This window comes from Lampris incognitus, chromosome 3 (genome assembly GCF_029633865.1).
Source record: "Lampris incognitus isolate fLamInc1 chromosome 3, fLamInc1.hap2, whole genome shotgun sequence".
Lineage (NCBI taxonomy): Eukaryota > Metazoa > Chordata > Actinopteri > Lampriformes > Lampridae > Lampris > Lampris incognitus.
The window spans coordinates 81,509,378-81,521,187 of NC_079213.1; positions in this window are offsets into that span (position 1 = coordinate 81,509,378).

An 11,810-nucleotide genomic window follows, 5' to 3' on the forward strand; every position below is an offset into this window, starting at 1 on the left:
GTGCAGCATTTTACATTGTAGATCACAGAATACTGCTGGACAGGCTGGAACATTGGGTAGGACTTTCTGGAGCAGTCCTTAATTGGTTCAGGTCTTATTTAGAAGACCGGAGTTACTTGGTCACCATTGGCAGTTATGAATCTGATAAGAGTGACTATGACATGCAGAATCCCTCAGGGATCAGTTCTCAGACCTGTACCGTTTAATCTGTACATGCTGCCTTTAGGCCAAATTCTTCAGAGCGACAACATGGATTACCATAATTATGCAGATGATGGATTACCATAATTATGCAGATGATAATCAGATATATCTGGCTCTCTCACCTAATGATCTCAGCCTAATAGACTCACTGTGTCCCTGTTTGAAGCAGATAAATGGTTGGATAAGCCAAAACTTTCTTCAGTTAAACAAGGGAAAAAAACAGAGATTACTGTGTTTGGCAACAGAGAATAGAACTATTATAAATGAACAACCCAAGTCTTGAGCTCTAAAAAACCAGACAAAGTCCGAAATCTTGGTGTAGGTCCAGAATACATCACTGACATGCTTGATGAGTATAAACCGGGTAAGGCTTTAAGATCCATGGACTCAGGTCACTTAGTTCAGCCCAGAGTCCAAACCAAGCATGGTGAAGCAGCATTTAGCTGTTATGCTGCATGCAACAGGAACAAGCTACCAGAAGATCTTGGATGTGCCCCAATTATAGCAATTTTTAAATTCTAGGTTAAAAACATTTTTTTCCTGTGCCTATTATTGAGCATTAAAACTAGTCACTCCTGGCGGGTAAGTGACTATATTTATTCCATGTTTTTTGTAGTTTGTATTTTCTTTTTATGTTACCTGTCTTTTAATTATATTAATCTTTTTAATTACTATTTCAAAGTACATTTTATGTACTTTGTACTCTTTTAATTATATTTTATATATGATTGTACCTATTTGTTTTTATTTACTCTATTAATTATATTTTATATGGTTGTTTCTTTTCTGTTTTTATTTGTGTAAGGCTCACTGAATTGCCCTGTGTACAAAATGTGCTATATAAATAAACTTGCTTGCTTTGAGGTGCACCTCCAAAACCTGCAGACCTTGAAGGGTTGCAGTTGGAAGTGTTGCTGGTGGTAGAGATGGGCTGTCTTCTGCAGGCCCCTTTAATTCATAGACTAGCTTTGTCAATATGCCCCTCTGTTCTTTGATTACTTCTGGATTGGTCAGGATGTTTCGTATCACAGGTAAAACAAAGATCAGAAGATATGGTCTCAATTTAGTTGAGGTATATGCATTAAAAAGAGAAAGTGAAATTTTATGTTTCTAGCCTCATTTTTACCCTTGCACAGTCAGCCTGCCAATTTAATTTTGCTTATTGTAGCACAGCAATGTTCAGGATGCATTTACTTGGTTTAGGGGTGCCTGAATGGGTCCAGACAAGAGGTCACTTAGTTGAGTGATGAAACATATCTGTCAATAAACGTATCCAGATGAACTGGTGTTCAGTTGGAAGCAAATTGGGGGGGGGGCAGAAAGAACTGCTTAAAGGCCATATACAGTGGATTAATTATATCAGTATTAGATTATGGTTTTGTGGTGTATGGGTCAGCTGCAAGCAGATCTCTCCAAAGGATAGATTCAGTACTAGGCCTTGAGATTATGCACAGGCATATTTAAGACAACCCCAGCAGCAGCATTACAGGTGGAAATGGGAGAAATGCCATAAGCCATGAGAAGGATGCAGCTATCACTGAATTACTGGGTTAATTCATAGGGCCATAGTCAAGATCACCTGACACAAGACACTTTAAAACCTTGTTGGGAAAAGTAGAGGAAAGAGACAAAAAGCTTTGGATGGACAATGACATAGAAAGAACTTACACTAGCTCAATTAAACAGCCAAATAGTACCATTGCCTGCAATACCACATTGGATACTTTATGACATCACAGTAGATTTTACATTATTAGAAAAGAAGAACAGACAGGGAGTTCCCTTTTAATTCACATACCATACACAAGCATATATTGATGGTTCCCACCATTACGGCCAGATCTACACAGATGCATCAAACAGTTTAGTAGATAAAATAGAATTTATTGTTCCAGATTTTCATATCAAATTAGGAAAAAAGATTATTGAGGGATTATCATTCTACACTGGCGAAATTATTGCAATATTGTTAGCAATGCAGTGGATAGAGAAACAATACCATTGAGCACAATCATTTGCGCAGACTCAAGCTCATCACTAGTCAGTTTACAGTACAGTCATTCAGATAGCAGACTAGTTATTTTAATACAATTACAACAAATATGATACAGAATTCAAATAATGGCTCTGACGGTAAATTTTTTTTATGGGTAATGGTGCATATTGGTGTCAAAGGAAATGAAATGGCAGATAAGGTTGCAAAGGAGGCTACAAAAAATAAACACATCAAATTACCAGTTAGATTCGGCAAGATAGAAATCAAGAGAATTATTAAGCAGAGATTGAAGGAAAGGTGGCAAACGCAATGGGAGGAAGAAAGGAAAGGACGATGGTTTTACAGAGTTCACAGGAAAGTGGGAGAAACGAGGAGTGCGGGAAGGAACAGGAGAGAGGAGACAATAATATCTAGACTTTGATTAGGACACACTGGACTAAATGGTACATTATTCAACATAGGCAAACAATACAGGCAGATGTGACTACTGTGGGCAAAAAAAAAAAGAAAGAAAGAAGGAATCTGATTCAAAGCCTCAGAAAGAAAGATGTAAACTTGGACTTAATAGACATTCCACAAAAGAACTCAAGAAATCAGCAATATAAAATTTTATTTCAGTATCTTAGAATAACTAGTTTGAGAAGATTGGGGGCAGAAAGGAACCCGCCGGTGTCCACCAGCGGGTTCTTAGGTTGCCACCTCGACAGGCACCGATGACCTTATGACCACAGCTCCTGCCTACCGCATCTGCAATTGAGGCTTTGAACATGGCCCAATCAGACTCCATGTCCCCACCCTCCTTCAGGATACACGAGAACTTCTTCTGGAGATGGGAGTTGAAGACCTCATGGACAGGGGCCTCCGCCAGACGTTCCCAGTTCACCCTCACTACAAGTTTGGGTTTGCCTGGTCTGTCCGGCAGCCTTCCCCGCCATCTCATCCAACTTACCACCAGGTGGTGATCAGTTGCTGGCGTCGTGTGTGGCTGCCGCTTCTCCCTCTCGTAGCCCCTCCTTCCCATCCACCCCTGTATGTCTGTGTTATGTTTATCTGTCGTCTTGTTTCACCCCGTTTATTGTAAAGCGACTTTGAGTATTAGAAAAGTGCTATATAAGATTTTTTTATTATTATTATTATTATTATTATTAGTTGACAGCTCTGCTCCTACGGCTCTGCTCATACGGCCGCAGATCTGATGATACGACCACAGTCTATCATCAATCTTCAGCCTAAGGTGTTCTGGTACCAAGTACACTTATGAACTACCTTATGTTCGAACATGGTGTTTGTTATGGCCAATCCATGACTCACACAGAAGTCCAATAACAAGGCACCGCTCGGGTTCAGATTGGGGAGGCCATTCCTCCCAATCACGCCCCTCCAGGTTTCTCCATCATTGCCCATGTGAGTGTTGAAGTTCCCCAGCAGAACTATAAAGTCCGGAGGCGGAGCCCTATCCAGGACACCACCCAGAGACTCCAAGGAGGCCGGATACTCCGAACTGCTATTTGGTGCATAAGCACACACAAGAGTCAGAGCCTTCCCCCCAGCAACTTGCAGTCGTATAGAGGCAACCCTCTCATTCCCCGTAGAGAACTCCAACACAGCGGTGCTCAACCCGGGGACTTGTGAGTATCCCCACACCCGCCCAGCGCCTGTCACCTTGGCCAACTGCGGAAAAGTAATGAGTCCAGCCCCTCTCCAGGAGTTTGATGCTGATACACATATTTTCATATGATACACATATTTTCATTTCATATTTAGGAACACTGACAAATTGTATGCAATATGGAATATAGTCAGGTCAATTTTATTTGTATAGCCCATTATCACAAATTATAAATTTGCCTCTGATGGCTTTACAGCAACAGAACATCCTGTCCTTAGACCCTCGTGTCGGATAAGGAAAAACTCCCTTAAAAAAAACCTTTAACAGGAAGAAAAAATGGGGAGAAACCTCAGGGAGAGCAACAGAGGAGGGATCTCTCTCCCAAGACAGACAGATGTGCAAAGGATGTTGTCTGTACAGAATTTACAGAATACAACATTGAAAGAGGAAAACAAAATTATAATGGATTTATATGATATATAAAGAATGTGATGAGGAGGATACCAAGCAGTGTCAAGATTCCACCGCAACAGCCTAGGACCTGAGCCACATGACCACCATCACCATGTAGACCCGATAAAAGGACAGACTACACATGCACACGAGAGACTCACATCACACTATTCACATACACAGGAGAAGAGAAAGGAGAAGAAATCATTCGGCTAGAGAGAAAAGATGAGTTTTAAGTTTGGATTTAAAGGACTCAGATGACTGATGGTCTGACAGCAGCAGGCGGGTTATTCCATAAGAACGGGGCCTGATAGGAAAAGGCCCTGCCACCAGCTCACTTCTTTTTAACTTTGGGTACACACAGGAGCCCTGTATTTTGAGTGGAGAGCTCAAAATGGAGTGTACGGTGGAATGAGACTATTTCAATGAAAGTTGAATTGATTGATTGAATTATGTTTTGTCTACATGGCTTCCCCAAGGATGTGGTGTCAGACTGGGGCCCGCAGTCCATGGCACAGTTTTGGAAAGCTTCCTGCACCCTCATCCGGAGCATCGGTCAGCCTCTCATCTGGTCATCATCCTCAGACCAACAGCCAGATGGAGAGGCTGAACCAGGAGTTGGAGACTTCTCTGCGCTGTTTGGCCCCCCCAGAACCCCAACACATGGACTAAACAACTCACCTGGGTCGAGTATGTGCACAACACCCTCCCCTGTGCTTCCTCTGGCCTCTCTCCTTTCCAGTGTGTGCATGGTTATCAGCCGCCCCTATTCCCAGCTCTCGAGCAGCAGGAGGTGGGCATTTGGTCTGCTTTGGCCATGGTCTGCCGATATCAATGCACCTGGGACTGGGCTCGACACACTCTTCTTCGCAACACTGAATGGTATAACAGACCCCAGCTCCCTCCTACACCAGTGGACAAAGCGTGTTGCTCTCCACCAAGGACATTCCCCTGCAGGTGGAATCCAAGAAACTCTCTCCCAGGTTTGTTGGTCCAGTCCCCATTTCCAAAATTATTAATCCTGTGCTGTGAAACTGAAACTGTCTAAGTCCATGAGAGTTCATCCCACCTTCCACGTCAGCCAAGTCAAACCAGTTAAAGAGAGCTCCATAGTTCCCGCCTCCAGGCCCCCACCACCCGTTTGCAAGTATGCACGCTGCTAACGGTCCGACGTCAAGGTCACCAATACCTCGTGGACTGGGAGGGTTACGTTCCTGGGTTTCCTCCAGCAACATTATGGACCCTCATCTCATCCAGGACTTCCACCGTTCTCATTCGGAGGATCCTGGGCCATCAGGTGCCGGCCATTGAGAGGAGAGGGGTACTGTCACAGTCAATCTTAATACCTTCACTTCCTGCCCTCCTGTGTTTCCCTTGTGTGTGATTACCTGCGCCCACCCTGATGTGTTGCACCTTTGTAATTGTCTCCCTCCCTAGTTTATTTAGTCTGTGTGCTCCCTGTCTTCTGTGCCAGTTCGTCTTCATCCTTGGGTAACAGCGTTCCAGCCTTTTTTCCCTTGTGTTTTCCCTGTGAGTGTTCTAGATCAGACCTGAGTGTTTTTGGACTTTGCCTTTTTTTGGACACCTTTGCTGAGTTGATTGACCTCTGTGTACCGAATCTTCTGCTGAATAAAGGACTTGATTTTTGCCCTATCCTCGAGTGTGTTTGCATTCTGGGTCCTGCTCTAGTTCAGTGCTTGACAGATCCTCCCACGCGCTACGTCCCCCTGGCGAAACTCCTCACTGTAAGGTGAAAAGAAGCAGCTGGCGACCCCACATGTATCAGAGGAGGCATGTGGTGGTCTGCAGCCCTTCCCGGATCGGCAGAGGGGGTGCAGCAGTGACTGGGACGGCTCAGAAGAGTGGGTAATTGGCTGGGTACAATTGTGGAGAAAAGGGGGGGGGTCCAAAAAATAAAATAAAATGAATAAAACACAGACAAGACAAAAAATAGTGAGATAACCTGCAGGCTTTTGCATGGCTTCCAGCCTACAGGCTCCCCACCAAATCAAAGAAATAAAATATTAAAACACGCATAGACAAGACAGTACAGCCTTATGAGGAATAGTAACTCCTGAGTGCTGGTGATAGCATGTCCCTGCCCTTTTGTTTGTGGTAGTTGGCGAAGCTGGTAGAATGCTGCAGACAAGATTTTCTCACTGATTCCATAATCAAGTTCAACTTCAGGTTTTACTTTATTTTCATATCAATATGAAAAGTACCACGTACCTTCAAATGCAATGAAATGGATATGCCCTGGCTCTCTTGGCCCTTAAATACTACGTATAAGGAAATAATAACAAAAATACTAAATAAGAAATCAGAAATCCCACAAAATAAATAATCGCTGAAGTTATGTAAGGAGGCTACTGTTAATTACTCTGACTGCCTGGGTAAAAACTGTCTTTGAGGTGACTGGTCCGAGCTCTGGCGCTCTGTAAGCACTGTTCTGAGGGAAGGAATGACAACAGACCATGTGCTGGGTAGCTACTTAAGGCCTTCCTTAAGTACCATGCAAATGTCCTGAAGCTGTGGCAGTGCTGTTCCTATGAAATCTGAAACCATTTTTACCATGCTTCTAGGTTGTTTGTGGTCCTGTTCAGTCAGGTCGCCAAACCACACCAGTATGCTTCCAGTAAGGGTGCTATCTATGGTAGTCTGAATTGATCAGGCTCTGAATTTTTTAAGTCATCTCAGAAAGTAGAGTCACTGTTGTGCCGTCTTTTTTTCCGACTTTTTTTCTCCCCAATTGTATCCAGCCAATTATCCCACTCTTCTGAGCCTTCCCGGTTGCCGCTCCACCCCCTCTGCCGATCTGGAGAGGGCTGCAGGCTACCAGGGGCCTCCTCTGGAGTCATCAGCCGCTGCTTTTCACCTGACAGTGAGGAGTTTTGCCAGGGGGATGTAGTGCGTGGGAGGATCACACTAGTTCCCCCTGCCCCCGAACAGACGCCCCGACCAACCAGAGGAGGCACCAGCACAGTGACCAGGACACATACCCACATCCGGCTTCCCACCCACACACACAGCCAATTGTGTCTGTACGGACGCCCAACCAAGCCGGCGGCAACACGGAAGAGTCGAACCGGGATCCCTGTGTTGGTAGGCAACAGAATAGACCACTACGCTACCTGGATGCCCCTCAGTTGTGTCCTCTTAATGACACAACTGGTGTTTAGAGACTAGGAGAGGGAGTCTGAATGCCTAAAAATCTGAAGTTCTTCACAATTTCAACAGGTACATCATTGATGTAAACCGGTGTTTGAACCATTTCGGGCTTCCTACAGTCAACAGTTATCTCCTTTGTTTTCTCAACATTTAGGGAGAGGTTATTATCTTGACTCCATATGGATAGGTCCCTCGCCTCCTTTCTATAGGCATCTTGATTGTTGTCATTTATCAGCCCAATTACTGTGGTGTCATCTGGGAATTTCACTATGCTGTCATGACATTTGGCAACACAGTCATGTGTGAACAGAGTAAGGGACTAAGGCAACACCCCTGCAGTGCTCCTGAGTTGATAACTATGGTAGATGAGTAGCTGGTAACTGCTTTCACTGTCTGAGGTCTGCCTGTCAGAAAGTCATATAACCACTTACAGATGGAATTACAAAGGCCAAGGTCCCTAAGCTTTAACACCCAGTTTAGATGGTACATTGGTAATAAATGCAGATATGGTCAATAAACAACATTCTGACACAAAGGTTTTTTTTCCCTTCACGGTGTTTTAACACAGTATGCAGACCCAATGATAGAGCATCTTCCACAGATTTGTTTGACCAATAAGCAGACTGTAGCAGATCAAAGTTGGCAGAAATGTTAAGAGTTATGTGTATTAACTAATTTTTCAAAGCATTTTGTTATTACTGGGGCCAAAGCAACAGGTCTGTGGTCATTAAGACAGGATACATGTGATTTTTTTTTGGATACAGCCACACTAAGCTTTTTCTTAAAGGATGTCGGAACCACGCAAAGACAATGACAGGTTAAAATGTCGGTAAGAACATGACGGGCCGTGGGCAGTATGTGATGTTTGTCCGAAAAGATGTGTGTTTGGGCCTTGGGGCTGGCACACCTCTCGGCATATAATTTGTTTCTGTTGCCAGTTCATCTCCATTAACAACGTCTTGATGCATGCTCAATAATCCAGGTAAGAAAATCAAAGAAGGTTGAATCAGTTCATCTGGGCACAACGTTTATTGACAGATACGTTTCATCACTCAACTAAGGGACCGCTTCAGTCTACACTGACTGCCGGTATCCCCACCCCTTACAAACAATACAGTACAATACAGTTGTATAACAATTGAAACAACCAGTTTCATATGCAAATATGGGTGTGTCCATTAACTAGAGTTTCGATGGCCATGTGTGCCATTTCCAGAGGATTGGGGAATAGTTGCAATCACAGCATTGTAAGATGGCGACAGATGTATTCTTTGGCCCCACTGACACAGCGGCCGGCGAAGGGGAGAAATCCCACATTAAACAGGCCCTGGTTAAGTGTGGTTATACTAACTGGGTGTTTGCCAACGCCACGAAGACACCCAAACAGTGCACCAGCCTATCGAAGAGAGGAGAAGGACAACAGCTGTCTAAGCACAAACCAGTGGTTAATTCCGTATGTGGCGGGAGTGGTGGAAAAACTGAGATGCGTATTTTAGAAACACCGTGTCTCAGTTGCTTTCACGCTGCGCCAGAAGTTGGTGCAGCCCAAGGACCGGGTCCCCTGGCACAAACAGAGCAATATAGGGTGTGGTGTTAAGTACCAGGAGGATTGCAGTGAATTGTACATTAAGGAAACTAAACAGACACCTGCCAAAAGAATGGCACAACACAGGAGAGCTAACGCATCAGGCCAGGACTCAGTCTACACCCATCTACAGGCCAGTGGCCACCCTTTCAGGGATAAGGATGTGCACATCCTTGATAGGGAGGAACGAACGGGGAATCAAAGAGGCTATCTATGTGAAGAGGGAACGGCCATCCCTGAACCAATGTGTGGAGGGGGGGCTAAGATTACCTCTGTCATCATCTTACAATACACTTGGCCACTGTAACTCTAGTTAATGTTCACAGTAATTTGCATATGAAACTGATGGTTGGCTCGGTTGTTATGGCACGGTGCTGTTTGTAAGGGTGGGGACCAGCTATGTTATATGGTTTGGAGACAGTGGCACTAATGAAAAGACAGGAGGCGGAGCTGGAGGTGGCAGAGTTGAAGATGCTAAGATTTTCATGAGAAGTGATGAAGACGGACAGTATTAGGAACAAGTATATTAGAGGGACAGCTCAGGTTGGACGGTTTGGAGACAAAGCAAGAGAGGCAAGATTGAGATGGCTTGGACATGTGTGGAGGAGAGATGCTGGGTATATTGGGAGAAGGATGCTGAATATGGAGCTGCCAGGGAAGAGGAAAAGAGGAAGGCCCAAGAGGAGGTTTATGGATGTGGTCAGGGAAGACATGTAGATTGCTGGCGTGACAGAGGAAGATGCAGAGGACAGGAAGAGATGGAAACGGATGATCCGCTGTGGTGACCCCTAACGGGAGCAGCCAAAAGAAGGAGTTCTCTCATCAGATATTAATAGCCTCACAACATTCCCAAAAACAAGTATTCCTTGTTTTTTCTGGCAGTGATGTTCCTTTTGGAAATATCAATTCCAATTCTTCCCTTCTCTGGTGGTCTGTGTTGAATTCATCTAAAAACATTACCAACACTTCAATACATTTTTAAATTTTCATTTTTTAGTCCATATAAATAATGTATATAAATACATATTAAACAGGGGGGTGTCTGGGTAGCGTAGCAATCTACCCCGTTCCGCCTACCAACACGAGGCTCTCCGGTTCAAATCCCCATGTTACCTCCGGCTTGGTCAGGCGTCCCTACAGATATAATTGGCCGTGTCTGCGTGCGGGAAGCCGGATGTGGGTATGTGTCCTGGTCACTGCACTAGCGCCTCCTCTGGTCGGTCGGGGCGCCTGTTCGGGGGGGAATAGCATGATCCTCCCACATGCTACGTCCCCCTGGTGATATATATATATATATATATATATATATATATATATATATATATATATATATATATTTGTTAAGGAAATACTCAACAATAGGGAAAGTGCTCAACAAATAAGGAGCAAAATAATCCATATATATGTGTGTGTGTGTGTATATGTGTGTGTGTATATATATATATATATATATATATATATGTGTGTGTGTGTGTGTATATATATATACGTATATATATATATATATATATGTATATGTATATGTATATAGTAAACAGACAATGATATGACATGATATGAAGGACCAGGAAATATATTTACCATCGAACAACATGCAAGTACCACTTGCATTCAGAGATGAAATCAGCTGAAAACTTGTTCAGCACTCTACCCACTTGTGCCAATCTCTCATCTTGACATAGGTGGAAACCTCAATTAAAGAAAAACAAACTACCTTTATCCCCCATTAAAAGCTTTATTGCTCTTCCCATGCCTTGTGTTAAAGATTACCTTGATAAGCAATGACAAAAGCTACATGATTGCAGAGTCAGTTTTATTCATTGTGCTTTTCCCTGCTTGCTCTGACACACATTCATAGCCTAGATACCATGTTCCCAAGTTGTTATTTGTGTAGTATAAACCAATGGGAATGTTTAATTAGATAATACAAATATTTACACCAGTGACAGAAAAATCTGTTTTGCTAAAGTAATGTTTTTTGAAACTTTGTTTATTTGTTTTTGTTTTTTGTTGGGTTTTTTTGTACTTCAACTAAGACAACTTAAAACCACGTTCAGGTTCAAAGTTTGCAAACAAATTCATTTTATACCCCACCCATTTCTGTCCCACTGTTCTGATAAAAACAATATTACAGGGATGAACGTGCGCTCAGTAGTCCGTAAAGAAATGTATTATTTTCTTTCATTTCTTCGTTTAAGTACTTTGGACCTGAGTACTCAGGATTTCCTGGCCAACCCCCTCCCCAGCCCGAAAAGAGGAGATCAGAGTAATACTGTGAGATCACCTACGTGTGAGAGCCACAGTCTGATCCTGATGAATAGTCAAACAGCCGGTTCAAAAGCCAAGAGCAGAAGGTTAGTGCTGCAAGTTATCTTACTTAAAATGCCAGCATGACGGTGGAGGAGTCAGAACTGGGGGGGAGTTTGCAAAAGCAAGTTTGGCCCCGAGGCCAGACTAACAGCTCACCATAAATGGAAAGTTAACATTAACTTTACTGTCTTATGTTGGCAAACTGCTCAAAAGGCTGTCAATTGACAAGTTAGGTCACCAAAGCCATGACCTGTTCACATGTGGATCTGTAGTTAACTTGCTGACTTGTGGTTTAAAAAAAAAACAAAAACAAATCACAACTCCGTTCTGTAATTCAACACAGCTGGAGACAAACCAGAGTAATCAATAATGTACAACTAAATAGTAAATCATTTTTTATCTTTAAATCATACATCACATAAAACAAATATTCTTTTTCTATTGCTTACCTATCAGCTATTTCTGCTTGGCTCCTGAGTTGTCAC